The following is a 16,265-nucleotide window of genomic DNA, read 5'->3' on the forward strand; positions in this document are numbered from 1 at the left end:
AGAAAATAGTTTAGGAGTAATTTCAAGGTTATTAGAAAACATAACTGTATTAACTACATTTACAAAAAAATAACGCTGTAGGCTATATGTACTGAATACTTTATTATAGGATTTAACTTAATTCACTATTTCCAATAAAGGTGCTATATCAATTGTTGGTTTATTCATTAGATTTAAAAGCAATATTCTTCTAAATGTTTAATTAGTAAAACTCAAACCGATAAATGTGACCATAAGTGAAATCATGAACCAAAATTAACCTGTATGAAAAACAGCATGAAAAATGCATAACTAATAATACAAAAATAGTGTTTAAAAATCTAAGAACCAACAAAACTATAGTGAATTTGGAAATGAAAAACACTGTAATATTCACCTTAACTAAACCAGTGTAGTCTATTGCGTTGTTCACTTTTATTAATCTTTTTTTTTTTTTTTTTTTTTAATTAATTTTCAAAAAGTCAGTTTTGAGTGTAATACAATATTACATAACATAAAATGTTACATTACCCTTCACACACGTTTCAAAATTTACGCTGCAGAACAATTTTGCTGACATGAAGTTTACAAACGTATTCATAATCAATGCCCGACTAGGAAGTGCGTCCCCTATTACAATTAACTAATTGTATTTCTGCCTATGTCCAAGAAGCAGCCTACCAGAACCCTTTCACCCTACCTGACCCTTTTCATGGTGGCTATGGTTATGTGACCCGTCTCTCCAATAAACTCTCCAAGTGATCTGGGTTTTAAAATGGGGAGGAACGGTGTATGTTATGCTGATGGTGAAAAACAAAAGAGTGATCTAATACCTGAGTCGTGCCACCTCCAATTGCATTCACTCCGTGGCTGTAAGCGCAAATTGAATTTAACTCGCGTGTTGTACTTGAGCAACATTTCGGTACATAAGCAGGGGGGTACAAATATATTAGCATCGCATGTAAAGTCCGAATCACTCATAAAATAAGCATGTGCTTAGTTGTGTAGAAAATACATTTATTTAAAATCGGGCATTTAAATATAGAATTACGTAAATATCCCAGAGAAGTTATCTTTGCATTGTAACACTAAAGAAAGCATGCGCTGATCTCACTAAGTTCAATAATGGCTACCTCTACGTTATGGTCCTGAAATCTTTAGGCTATTTGGACTTCTTGCTGTCAGAGCGTTTGTTTTTAAACTCTACAACAAAGACACGTCGTTCTTTGCACGTCTGTTCTTGAGTATTTGTACAGAAGAAGTCGACTTGTGTTGTTTTATATTGTTTTATTTTGTTTTCGTTGAGATATATATATATATATATATATATATATATATATATATATATATATATATATATATATATATATATATATATATATATATTCTCTCTCGACGAACAATACGCAGCTGAGTTCGGTTCTGAGCAAGTTTGTGCTGTCACGGAGGCAACACCAAGCATGACAGATATAATTTGCTACCTTTGCTTTGTCCTTGAGGAAGCTGCGCTCAAATAAATCCATTATGCATGTTCGACACAATGCAGACGCGCATGCTAAACTTTTTTCAACAATACAAGAAACCAATGTTATTCCGTCGACTTGGGTGGCTCAGTGCAAAATATTAAAAATAAAAAAGTAAAAAAAAAAAACAGCCTACACTCTTTGTAAAATGAGTTTCCAATGCACCATACTTGTCTGTAAAGTTCTACTTTCCCTGAAAAAAAACGTCCTGCTTCGGTTCTCTTGTTAAGCCCTTAGCGCTTCTGAGCTTGTGTTTCAAAGATGCTGCTGTACTTGCTCTTCTGTGAGAATGAATGGAGAAGATTTGTAAAGAATTGTAGGCAGCCAATCGACGGAGGTTGTGGCTCTGGTTGATAGGGGCAACAACGTCTATTAAAGAGCTTTGAGCCAATAGAAGGCGAGCCGGGGAGGAGCGCAGGAGCGCGCCGTTGCGTCCAGTTGGCCATGAGCCTGGGAGACGCCTGTGGCAAAAAGTAACTGTCAAATGCACGGCTCCTTTAACAAGAGCGATCAGTCCGGCTCAGAGAGTCATGGCGACCACAGCGTCTAATCATTACAATATTCTCACCTCCAGCTCCTCGATCGTGCACTCGGAGCCCGGGAGCATGCAGCAAGGGACGGCTTACAGAGATGCACAGACACTGTTGCAAAGCGATTATACATTGCAGAGCAATGGGCATCCTCTCAGCCACGCTCACCAGTGGATAACAGCTCTGTCACACGGCGATGGGGCTCCCTGGTCAACCAGCCCCCTGAGCCAGCAGGACATCAAACCTACAGTGCAAACCGTCAGGGACGATCTGCACAATTCAGGCGGCTTGCAGCATCAGGCAAGACCGCCTCATCTGGTGCACCAGCCGCATGGGAACCATCATGATGCAAGGGCATGGAGGACTACCACAGCAGCTCACATCCCTAGCATGGCAACATCTAACGGACAGAGCTTAATCTACTCACAACCCGGGTTCAGTGTTAACGACATGATTCCGGGCACAGGTCAAGGAATGCACCACCACGGTCTAAGAGATTCCCACGAAGAGCATCACAGCCCGCATCTCAGTGACCACGGGCACCCGCAGCAGCATCAGCACCAACAGCATCAGAGCCACCACGACCATTCGGATGAGGACACGCCAACCTCGGACGACTTAGAACAGTTCGCCAAGCAGTTCAAACAGAGGAGAATCAAGCTGGGGTTTACCCAGGCGGACGTTGGACTAGCCTTAGGTACACTTTATGGTAATGTATTTTCACAGACCACGATCTGCAGGTTCGAGGCCCTGCAGCTCAGCTTCAAGAACATGTGTAAGCTCAAGCCTCTGTTGAACAAGTGGTTGGAGGAAGCCGATTCCACTTCTGGGAGCCCCACCAGCCTAGATAAGATAGCAGCGCAGGGGAGAAAGAGGAAAAAGCGGACCTCTATCGAGGTAAGCGTCAAGGGAGCTTTGGAGAGCCATTTCTTAAAGTGCCCAAAGCCCGCAGCCCCGGAAATCACTTCACTAGCGGACAGTCTTCAGCTGGAGAAGGAGGTCGTCAGGGTTTGGTTTTGTAACAGAAGACAGAAGGAGAAAAGGATGACTCCTCCCGGGGGAACTCTCCCCGGAACCGAGGATGTTTATGGGGACACCCCGCCACATCATGGGGTTCAGACTCCTGTACAATGAACAAACACGAACCCCTCTTAAACTTTTTTTTTTTATTATTGTGTCTCGTTTTTTCTCTTATAATAACAAACAGCTAAGCACTGGACTATCCAAAACGGTAGCAGGTGTTATATGTTTTTGACCTGTACAAGGGGAGCACCCAGGCAATGCAGTGAGTATATATAAAAACATAAAAAAAATATATCAGGCGCCGAGATTCATGGTTTGCTTCAGAAGAGAGAGAGAAAATATATTACGTCCTGTAAAGATATGCCCAGCACTGTGACATTACGCTGTTTAACGAGTAGCCCCATTGTGGAAAGAATCACGGAGTAGACACCGTTCTACACCACAGGGCCATCTGAGGTTTACATTTATTAACTTTGTACACTATCATTATTTGTAATACTTTGTACAGGTATGTTACGTTCTTTACAGATAATATAGTCAGACAGTTTGTGTATGGAAAAATAAAACGCCATGCTAACTACACCAACTGCAGCGAATGGAGTTTAAAGAAATCACCAAATCGTCTCAGTATTGACCTTACTTGGCTGGCTATCGTTATCTGTCTGCAGTGACTCCTCAATTTACTAGTATGCTAATCGGAGATGTTCAAATTAAATACATATATAATAGTCTACTGTGCAATTGTAATAGCCGATACGTGTCATTACAGATATATGACACTCCCATGGGTAATACCTTAAATATTTAAAATATTGTTTTTATACATTGCCTACTACGTGTAGGACACTTACAACTATTATTTAAAAGTAGAATTTTTTAAAAAAGGTTTTTGAGTCTCCAGCTGCACCCACCCGAAAGAATCGCCTGTTATAAATGGTTATGCTTATTCATTGCTTATTCATATACAGCCTTAGAGAACTGGCACTTTTCATGTTTGGTGAGATATTTTGCTGCACACGTCGCTTCACGTTTTTAAATGACACTGGAATACATTTAGAAATATTGTACATTTTAATTTGAAGTCATAGCTCCATTTTTTTTGCACACTGGGGCATTTTTATTTTCAAGGATTTTTAGGACGAAACAGGTTTAGCTATTCATTTATTTTTTTTATCTGAAATGATTTGACATAATTTTATATTAGGTTTTAATACATTCTATTTTTATTTAACGCGGTTTGTATCCCGAATAGTGCTTGTGCTTTGTAGTATATGTAGCCAAGCAGCTCCAGTCCAGTTTATTTGAGCATCTCGTTTCTGTTTTGTGAGTAATATTGAAATGCGTGTCTTTTCTAGGTATGGTTCAGTCTGTTCAGTAAAATGCTGCTTGGGCAATATCTTTGCAGATTTAAATCTAAAGTTTACAGCAAATTCTGAAAATACGGATCCTGTTCGCATAAAGGGTTAAAACATTGGACAAATAGGCATTTCAGTATAGCGGTTTGAAGAACAAGAGCGCCGTACAACGATATATTTTTGCTATTATTATTTAAATATGTAAAGGCCTATGTTTTGAATTAATTTCTTAATAAATAGTAAAGAGATATTTAAATATCATGTTATTTAGGTCCGAAAGGTAAAAGACATCAAATATTTTTTTTTTCTACTGTGTTGTATAAAACTGCCTGTGATCACATTATTATTATTATTATTATTATTATTATTATTATTATTATTATTATTATTATTATTATTATTATTTTTATTATTATTATTAAGTTTTGTTTTCTGCAACCGTGATCTTCATTCATGCATTATTGGCAAGGTAATACACACTAAGCTGTACTGTGTATTCTGATTGTAATTTATTGGAAAATAGCTTTTAGTGTTAAAATCGGAGCCGTAATATTGTCAAGGGAATGAATCCTAGAATATGATGTGGGTATAGGGATAGAAAAAAAAATGATATGATAAATGTTATTATAATTCTTCATTCATAAACTTTATTGAGCGAGATTTCCATGCACACCTGCTACCACTATTGTATATATGTGTATATATGCGTCTTTTAAATGAGGGAAGGGATATACATGGGTTATTATTATTATTATTATTATTATTATTATTATTATTATAAATTAATAAGCTGCCCAGGGAAATATTTTCATATCATATTGTGGGAACACTTCACCCCACTGTAGCTTTAAAAAGCTAGATGAACAGAATCAATGTGGGGTGTATTATTTTTCTGCTTGTTTTTTTGTTTAAATGCTCTTTCAAAACTTTGTTTTGATACATTTGGATGTGCTTGTGGGAAAATAAAACAGCGCAGAGTTCATTATATATTTATGTTAAAGTAATTTTTATTTCATACATAAAAAAAGGAATTGCAACAAAATTGAAAAGGTGTGTTCCTGTTATTGAAAATGAATGCAGATTTTTATCATCACGAAGATTCTGGGTATACACATAAAACAGTTATTTTGTTTAAAAGTGAACAGGATATGGGTTTGTCGAAATATTTGCCAATCTTAGTTTGTTTACATTTTCTTTTTTTTCATACAGTTCACAACAACACAGAGCGCGTAGTGTTTATGGACAAAAACCAGAAGCTATATTGCGTACACGTTCGACTTGATGTATGCTTACTCGACGTTGCTTTCAAAAGTGGACAGGTGATTGTATCATTTGGGTAAACCGAACGCCTTCCCGGCTGTATTTTTGCAGTAATCGTGTATTATAATAAGCACACGGAATGCTCTTTTTAAAAAGAGTGCATGGGTACACCTACATTTCATATGGACGGTTGATTTTTGCCTACTTGTCTTTGTGTAAAAGTAAATTTAAATTCGTAAAAGTTAATAGCTATGCTGATAAGAGTATGCTGGCTGTGAAGGTATTGAAACCAGCTGCGTAATGTGTTGCTTGCGTTGCTTTGTTTCTTAAATTCCCCTCGGATATTTTACATTGAATTACTTTGAAATGTGTAGTCTCAGAACATTGTTATGGGTTTGTATTAGATGTAGTAAACTTTTTTTTTTTTTTTTTTTAATTATTATTATGTTTACGTTTAGTCGATATTACAAGCGTCCCAAACGGGCACAGTTAAATGATCTCATCAATAGTGTGCAAATGGCAGAGACAGTAAGAAGAATGGTTTTGTCGCCGCAGACAGGCTGATGGGTAATGTTAACCAAGGTAGATCCGAAGGTATCGGTATTGGTCAATGCACTCAAGAACTCATTTTAAAACAGGGCCCTCTGCTGGTCATTGCGCTTGACCACGTCCTGGCTTTATTTTGGTAGCCACAATCACAAAGCATTTTTCAGGAAATATTCCCAGACATTTTAAGGCAAACAAACTGCATCGGATCCGTATACACGATTTGAATAAATTCAAAACCATAGCAATCTATTAAAATCGTAAATTGTATATATGTGAATGCAGTGGCTAATAGCTTATTTATGGCACACGAATGCGTTTTAAAGTAGTGATAGTAGTAATAAGCATATTGAAATATGTTGCCACTTTGTCATTTATAATGAACACATTTATTCACATTTCGCAGTGAAATATTGCCATTCAATCTACTCTCAGAGTTGCAGGGCAATGTCTCGTACAATCTAACATATATAGATGGTTGTAATTATACTACGACGTGTACAATTTGAATTAACAGGAAGATTACAACTTAGGCTATCTTTTATGATTCTCAAACGGCATCGATCTAGGCCTACTGTTTATTTTTTCAACAACAAAAATAGTTACACTAGTTCAAAATGTAAATGTTAAACTATTGAAATAAGGAAGCGTTTTTTATTTTTTTATTTTAGTATAATAAACGTCGCAAACAGCCTAGTGTTTAATCTGGCATGCAACCAATTTATTATTATTATTATTATTATTATTATTATTATTATTATTATTATTATTATTATTATTATTATTATTGTATTAGGCCTATATTTTATTATTGCTACTTTTTTTATTATTTTTACTCAACTCTCCTTTTTTTTAAAAAAATACAAATATTTCAGTGGTTTAGTTAACAACCAATAACCCAATAACCATAAAGTATACATTGTCATTACATGTAAGGGGCTATCGTTTTCTAAATAGCGAACAAAACATTAATAAACCATAAATAAACCACCTCTGAATTTGCAAACAACTGCATGTCATGAATATACAATAAATCATACCTGTGCCACACATGTTAAACGAGAGAGAGAGAGAGAGAGAGAGAGAGAGAGAGAGAGAGAGAGAGAGAGAGAGAGAGAGAGAGAGGAGAGAGAGGAGAGAGAGAGAGAGAGAGAGAGAGAGAGAGAGAGAGAGAGAGAGAGAGAGAGAGAGAGAGAGAGAGAGAGAGAGAGAGAGATGTTTTTTTAAGGCTTACATTGTTCTGTGATACTTGAAGGCATTTTAATTAATGTTAATAATTTTTGAGACAGCCAAGCTGTACTGGCAAAGGAAACTCGTATGGACGGACTCGTATGGACGGACAAAATGACATGTTTTACAAAGTTAAAGCACTACATTTCTACATTATTATCCAATATAAAAGTACAAAACTGCTTTCGTAGTGTGTTATTTTTCACATTCCCATTCTGATTCTTGAAAATAAAGGGGTGCAGTGTATGGAAGCATTTGTATTTGTTTGTCTAGATTGATAGAAAACCACTTGTTTTCCTATTCCGTGTAAACACATTTATATTCAGTTAAATAGAAAGCTGGCCTTAAGTTTTACCAGAAAATACTACTGGTACTTAGGTGTTCTAGAACACATTTCGAGACAATGGGCATTATTCTAAATATCGATAAGCTAACAAACTATTCCCAGCCTATAATGAATAGCATCGGTAATAAAATACTATTTTAAAAAATAATTATTTATCTATCTGCACTGCAAAAAATATAAAAAAAATAAAATAAAAAACTATGCTGTAAACTCGATTGTTAAATAATTAAACGTATATTTTAAACGCAGTTTAAAGTTTATTTTTATTTTCACACTGCTTTAAAACAAAAGTTTTGCCAACATATACATTACAGTATAGTTTACAAACACCCAAACCTGTTTATAATCTGTTCCTATAGGACTCGTGTTTAACGCATATGCACTTGATATATAAAGAGTGTGACGGTCAGAAAAAATTAAAGTTGTGACAGACGCCGCGACTTGTGTTTTCATTCCGCAAGTTTAGGATGTTCATTTTAGAATGGTAAAAAGATTTAACAAAGACTTGTTCCAACTTGGCTTCCACGGCTTTGGCTCGCGAAGCTGTTGAGTCATTAACATAATTTGTAATTGATTGATAGAGTTGAAAGGGGTTGGGAGAGAGAGAGAGAGAGAGAGAGAGAGAGAGAGAGAGAGAGAGAGAGAGAGAGAGAGAGAGACTATATATGTTGGTATAAATGTACTTTTACATAAAATACAGTATATCAAAATATCCCAACTTCTTACAACTTTGGAAAATATACAACACATTTAGACTTAACGTTTTTTTGTATACAATTTCCTGTTCCAAATATAAATAAACCTGATAAATTGTATAACGTCTAATTGCCACAATATCCTGAAGGCTTTTATAGTTCCTTTCGATGTTTTGACATTCCACATATAAAAGTACACGAGTGCGTGGTAACACACACACAATGAAAGTGAGAAAATGAAATAGGTTTACATCTGATAGCAAACGCAGTGATTCCAACATTCCTCAAAGATCCCTTTGGTTTCCAGATGTATTCCAAAGGGTGTTTTAATCATCAAATAACACCGGACTCGTGGTTTATAAATTGTGCATCATTTACGTTTATTTGAACCACTTTATCTTATGGGTCGTCCGTCTTTAAATGTTATCTAGGAACATATTTTGGGCACGGCCATTCTTTTCAACAGTGTATTTATTGTTGAGCATATTTTGTTACAAGCGGTAGGCCTATAATATTTATCATAATGCTTTTTATATGACTTCAAAATATTAGTTTGATGAATCTGTTTCACTGACATTCACAACGGTTGACTATTGTCCCTGCAGATACTGAAGTGCATACATTGAAGGCTTCCTTACGAAGTCGTCTAAATTAAGAGGCCGAATTTCTGTTACTTTTGTATATTTGAACATGCTCATTATTGATCTGTGGGTGTATAAAATAATAATAATAATAATAATAATAATAATAATAATAATAATAATAATAATAATAATAATAATAATAATAGGATATTGGTTTTAGACATATTCCAGTTTTAGAGCTTTGCAGAATACTTTTGAATCCAATGTATTTTAAACTTATGTCTACAATAACACGCGTGTAAGACACTACGCCGTTATTTACATTATTTATTTAGGTATACAGAAAAAGTAATACAGACAATAGGCTATAGCATAAAAAAAACGGTATCGCTCAAAATATGCATCACTTTTGTTTGTAATCAAATCTAGTATTAACCCAAAATAAATGGACAATATGTCAAATTGAGAGCATTTACTCCAAGAACAACAGACCTTGCCAACACAAGTAGATGGGGCTTTAATTTTGGTAAAACAGCGTTTTACACAGCTGGAGGGAAAAAAGAGACACTTCTCGTCTATTACTGCCTATTAATGCCACATATATTTGTGTAGGGGGCGTTGGAGCTGTCCATATATAATTACAATGTGCAGTATGTGCAACTGGTATTTTCAACGGACATCAATAATCTATGGTGTCCAACATAGTACTCTGGTGCCCTCTAGCGTATCATGAATGAAATACATGGGTGGTACTGTAGGCACTGTGTGTAAAGTATTTATTGAACTCCGTAGTTTAACTGTAAACTGTGTTTTGTGTTTTTTTTTTAAACACACAAAAAAGAATACAATACGCAAGTCAAACTGTTGTCGAGTTGCATGGCTATTGCAAATGTATATCTTTAAACACCTTTCAGACAGTACTGTCGTACCGCATAGCATGCTTTTATATAACATTTGTGTGTGTGTGTGTGTGTGTGTTAGAAGATATATAAACACGACCCGGCCGTGTCAAGATATTAAAACCCAATTTAATATTTAATATTTCATGGTTTTTAATATTAGACCATCGTTAAGAATTTAACATAAGAGATGGCATTCAATAAAGTCAAAACTTTAAATTCACACTTCATTTAAGGACTTTTTTTTTTAACGAGATATTTGTAAAGTTCTCGCTTCCAGATAATATACACACTCTGTTTAACCAAAATAAGCTTTTAATGTAAAGCGAATAGGACCACACTCTTTCACAACGATCTTATCTTTTAAATGCAAAACGTTTTCATTTACATTGAAATTCTTAGCACTTAATATGCATATGTCTGTACTGTACATGAACAGTTTTTGCGACACTGATAGTTTTCAATTACGCTAAGAACTAATATGTAAAATATCTTAATTTGAAATTATGATGTATGTACAAAATGAAGCAAAAAATATCATTACAGCTTTACGAAATGGTACAGATTAGCTACATTAATATCCACTTTTCTTATTGTCAATAATGGCAAATCAATGTACGTTAAAAAGACAGTAGCCTCGACTGCATTGTTCTGAACCCAACATTATAAATACATATACATATATTTAAAGAAACAAATGTGTTTAGAAAATCATATTAAAAATAGAATTCACTTCAATATGGGAAGGAAAGTAAAGATTCCGACAAAAAGTGCTCCACTTATTTCTCTTCTGTTCTCATTTTTGGAACAGGTTCAAAATGTCCAACATTACCAGACCTAATTGCAGTCTGGTAGTGCTTACATTACTTTAGATGGTATTTGCCAGTTTTGTTTCTTCTGTGTTGGGCGGTATCTTTTTAAATTACTGTAAATATCAGCCTCCACATAGGCCTACTTGGATGAAGGAACATACATTTAAAAAAGAAAATACCGTTACCGTATTATTTTCTAAAAGATTTGATGTTAAAAGTTACTACTCCGAAGGCCTTTGTTAGATTTTAAACTTACAAATGAAATTGTGAACTTATTGTATAGGCTTCATTAGTTCACATCACACAAAGCCACAACACAGCTTTCACAGTTGTGTGCTTGAGTGAGGTTCAGGACTGAATGACAAGGGGTATTCAAGTCAGGGGCACAGTTGCCATCTGCTTATAATAAGTGGAATGAGGCTTTCATTTTTTGAGATTCGCAGGTTGCATGCTTGACTTGTGTCAATGTATATATGCACGTCATTAGAATTTTAGAATCCTCCTATCCTCATTCCAGTTCAACTTAGAAAAGAACTACTAGAACTACTAAAAGAAAAGGCATTTGTATAAACACCCCCACTCCCCTCCCTCTGAAATGGGTTGGGCTTGTTTTGAAAAGCAGTGTCGCTTTTTATTTTTCTCTGGTGAGACTTGGCAACACTGGTCAGGCCAGGGGCCCGTTTCCAATACTTTAACCTAACCAGCATGCAGCATCGTAAGACCGTTAAAAGTTCAACGTTTGCAAAGTGTAGTGTTTCCCGAACACCATTGTAACTCCAGTCGCTCTTCAACGACTACTTGAGTTCACGAGTGATCTGGTGTGATCTTGACATGTGAGTGGAGGTTGCAATGCACTGTGGGAACGTAAAGACAGAAGCAGCAAGGGCTGCTTGTTGCTGCAAATCGTCAGCAACACTGCAGGCATCCTGGTAATCAGCTCGTTGCAATAAACTTTCACATAAGCTCAAAATCCTGCCATTTCTTGCGAACCTCTGCCTCGCTGAGGACCAGTGTTTGAAGCTTTTACTTCCATTGCAATTACTTACCACTTGTTCTTTTTTGTTTGATTCTTGGTGTTATTTTTTATTTTACAGAATAATATATCCTTGTTTATTTTTACTTAATTTAATATTACAACCCCTTTTTGGGTAAATATATTTAGTTTTTTCATTTCTTTTGCCAGCATTTTTAACATGCGTTGCATTTTTCGTTTGCTTTACAAGAAAACTATCATTTATATATAGGCTACTTCATAAATTAGTTTCAAATGTGTTTCCCAACAACACCCCAAAGAAGAATAATGTAATGATAGGGTGGGGTCTGTATAATAAGTAAATACAGAGCACAAAATATAAATTGTGGACAGAAAATAAATTAATCACCATGTCTTTATTACTTAAACAAGTTATTTTAAACTAGTTACATTACTTTTGCTATATTATTTTGAGTGTGATAAGTATTATTATTATTAGTAGTAGTAGTCGTAGTAGTAGTAATAGTAGTAGTTGTAGTCGTGTAGTAGTCTTATTTAAGGGATTCTATTTAAACCTAGAATATTCATGTAAATGAGCTAAAAATAAATAATAATAATACATAATAATAAAATTAAACAGGAGAATCCATTTTTATGACAACCCATAATCTATGTGTCCTTTCTCTATAAACAGTATAATCTCTGTCTCAGCTTTAATCCTGAAACCATTTTAAGTCTTTTTCAGTGTATCAGGCCCCATTTCTGATTGTTTTCAGGTGATAAGGATTACAGAAGGCTTTATAAGAATGTTCTGAAATGCTCTGGAATGCTTCCAGTTTGATTGAAAAAATTCTGAATATATTTGAGAAATGATGGACAAATAATAATAATAATAATAATAATAATAATAATAATAATGATAATAATAATAATAATAATAATAATAATAATAATATCCTATGTATACAACACAAATGTGGCAGAAGTTCAGAATTTGTGTCTACACTGGTAAATATAACAACATGAACCTACTTCGGCTGCGAGAGCCTCAACCCTCCCCGTTACATCACTTCTCTCGCCTCTCATTGGCTCGTTCCTTTGATGCTGAGACACACACTACCAACTGAATCTCAATGAATTTAGTATCTTCAAATAGCTAGAGGCCTGGAACTATTTGTAGATATCAAACTGTTTTCAAATACATGCAAAGCTGTTTTTACGTAAACATATACAGTTTGTATTAAATCTGTAATGCTTTGACAGCGCCTGCTGATTTCTCTTCTATACGTGGATCTTGTGACGGCACCAGTCCTTTGCTGTGAGTCAGTTCAGTCTGGCTATACAGCAGATGTATGAATTGTATCCTTTGCTCTTCCTCTCTCAAACAGATATTCGTTATGCAGGAGCCTGTAGCTCTAAAATGAGCCACACGTTTCAAACGTGTGTTTTAATTTTCACCTCTCCTAAACTATTCAAATACAGTCATTCTTTTAACTGTCTTAAACGAACTTTAGCCAATGTTTTCAAATGTATTTTCTTACCTTAACATGAGTAGCATTACCACTGGTGTATGATCTTTTTTTAAATGTATAATTTAATTTGTAAACATATTTGTGAACAGAAGTAAAGGAGAGTGATGGGAACCTTTTCTCAGCCTGAAGTCAATCCAATTGGGATTGCAGGTTTGCGCTGGCAATGCCTTGACAAGGGGCCTTGTCACAATCTTTTTAAAAAAAAGTTTACAAAGTTAACCCCAGCCAATATTTTAAGAGCAGTATAGGAACTAGGATCACTTGAAACACAGTCAAACATTCAGTGGAGATAGAGGGTACAGAATGGGTTAATCAATCTTCTTTGAATCCAAAACTAATTGATGATGCAATTGAACAGACCCAAGATGTATGGGTTTAGAAGGGGTTACCAGTAGGCAGCAATTGCAATGTCTGAAATATCTGTCCTTGTGTTGCTTTCATATTTTATGAGTGAACTTTATTCAATAATACCTGACTAAAGCTCGATTCTGAAGGGACTAAAACTACATAAAACAACCTGTTCGTTGACAGTCTAAGAACAAGTCATGATGGTTTCTACTGGAGAAATTTCACAGCATGACCTTTGCTTATTTCACAAGACATTTGGAACTCCAAACAGATCCTGGGATGATTTAATCCAAACAACATTCATTAAAATTGACAAGCATTGGGGAACTGGGGCTGCCTTGGTTTGCTACTCATTAGAAGAGGAAATGCTGTGTAACCATACCGAAGGTAGTTAAATGTAAATTAACATCCAGTTTACAAATGACACATGAATGGTCAGAAAAACATGTCGTTGATTTCACAGACATAAGCCTGGGGAAAGGAAATTTCAAGTGTGGAACTTCATGAGATATCCTCTGCTTTATTGCCACTCAGAGGTCAGGATCTGTGGGGGTTTTTACGTTGGGCTAAAAGAAGAGTTACCAGTGATTCTGGACAGGTTTCATTCAGCATGTAACAAAGACATTTACATACAGTAACTTGGTCATAAATTTGATAATTCTTAGTACAGATGGCATTATTGTGCAAGTATGTTAATGAAGATCGATTTTATTTTTGCACATTTTATCTTAAAGAGTTTGTGGTACCATCAGGCGCTTGCAGGTTCAAATCCCAGTTGCATCAAGCTGCCGACCACGGCTACGGAGAGAAAGACGACTGGGGTTGGTCATCTCTGGTCAGGTGAAGACTTCTCAAACTGCACTCTCACATTCAGGGCTCAGTAGCATCATAACATACTGAAACGAGTTGATTGGCTAGACACTGGAACAGTGGACGTCTATCATCTTCAGTCCTCCTGGATTTCAAAATGGGATGGATATGGTTTGGGCACTCTCAGTAATACATTACTAAATTAATACAGACATAAGCCTAGATGCTCAAAGCTATTTACTCCAAATCACACAATAAAACTTAAAAACTAGAAATAAACCACTCAGACGTTAACTGAAAGGCTTATAAGTTGTATTGAACTGCTTTTATTATTTGTTTTTTAAATCTAAATGAACTGTAAGTGGAACTTTCTTTACCTCCACTTTCCACTTCTCACTGAAGATCATTGCAAGCTAGTGTGTTCTTCTGTGTTGTTACACAGATTCAAAACAAGTCGCACACAGCTGCAGTTCACACAAAAAAAGAATACTATTCCACTGAAAGTTACAGATTAGGCATAGAATGAAACCAGGTATTTTACCTGCAGACTTGCTGCTGCCCCTAAAAAAAAACATGCTTTGACACTGAAGACACTGCTGATGGGAAGTGGTTAGTGCATTTATTTATTCATTTTTTTAATTCATGGAATCGAAAGTTTAAAAAGATAAAGCTCCACTGCCGATTTTGTATTTCTCCATTAGGAACCCCTAGATAGAATTTGACAAGGCCTATGTTTTTCTGGGTGCTTTTTTAGAAATGTTCGTGCTTGAGAACAGTAACATTGGGCCGTAGCTCTAAAACTCTTAACACTCCCAGCCCATCACCCGGTGTACAAATCTGACAGAATCCAGCACTTGGGTATACAAGTGCTGTACAGCATCCAGTTACACAGATGCAATAAATCGCATCACTTCAATACAATAGATTCAACCGAATGACTGTATTAGCATATTTGACTGTTCATCTGCCTGTCTATATTTATGTTTTTATTGTTTAACATTACGAATTACAGTTTATTTTTCATTCTCAGTCAGTTGCAGCCAAGTTAATTGCTTAGTATTGTACACTTAAGCACACACGCTTCTATGATCATTCACTCGTAAAGGAGTTATTGTTAATTGTAAATTCGACTGAACTTTGCTGAGCAGTCAGGTAAAACGTGTTTTCTTTTCGGTGTGTAATTGTTATTGCTAATTCCACACTTAAGTTCCGATGAACACTCCTAGAGCTCTTTGTTAATGAAAGATTTATTTAAAAAATAAATGCCTTATTTTTGTTTTTACATTTTTTGTGATATAGAGTATGGACCCTTTTCACAAATCTTGAAATTTGTGCCCTAATAGATACAAAATGGTATTCATAAAACTGATTGTAAAAGAAGCCAGCAACATACCATAACTGTGTCCTAAATATCCAACTGTACTGTATTAAAAACATCCCTTAAAATGACTTGAAAGTGTAAGTGACATCAAAAGATTTCCCGTCATTCTGAGTATTTCTTTCTATTTTCTCTAAATCTGCCTTTACCTGGTGGAACTTCCTCATTCCATTTCGATCTCCTCTCTCTCTCTCTCTCTCTCTCTCTCTCTCTCTCTCTCTCTCTCTCTCTTAAAAACGAAGGCCCCTGCTTTATTCAAAAAATGAGGTTCATGCTTACCTGATGGATCGTCAAATTCTTTCATCTTTATGCCAGGATCAAATATTTAAAGCAAGAGGAGACAAAGCATGAGGAGAGTTCCAAAATGTCACTTATACTTAAAGAAAGCCCTAATTATATCCTTAGATGTGTCATGCAATTTGTTAATCCATTTTCATAATTA

The 16,265-nt window shown here is 35.5% G+C and overlaps 1 pseudogene; it reads left to right on the forward strand.

Annotated features, from left to right (window-relative positions):
- Positions 1 to 1,916: 1,916 nt before the first annotated feature.
- Positions 1,917 to 15,727, forward strand: LOC117402763 (POU domain, class 3, transcription factor 2-like; annotated as a pseudogene).
- Positions 15,728 to 16,265: the final 538 nt, after the last annotated feature.

The sequence above is a fragment of the Acipenser ruthenus genome, chromosome 5, assembly GCF_902713425.1.
Source record: "Acipenser ruthenus chromosome 5, fAciRut3.2 maternal haplotype, whole genome shotgun sequence".
Lineage (NCBI taxonomy): Eukaryota > Metazoa > Chordata > Actinopteri > Acipenseriformes > Acipenseridae > Acipenser > Acipenser ruthenus.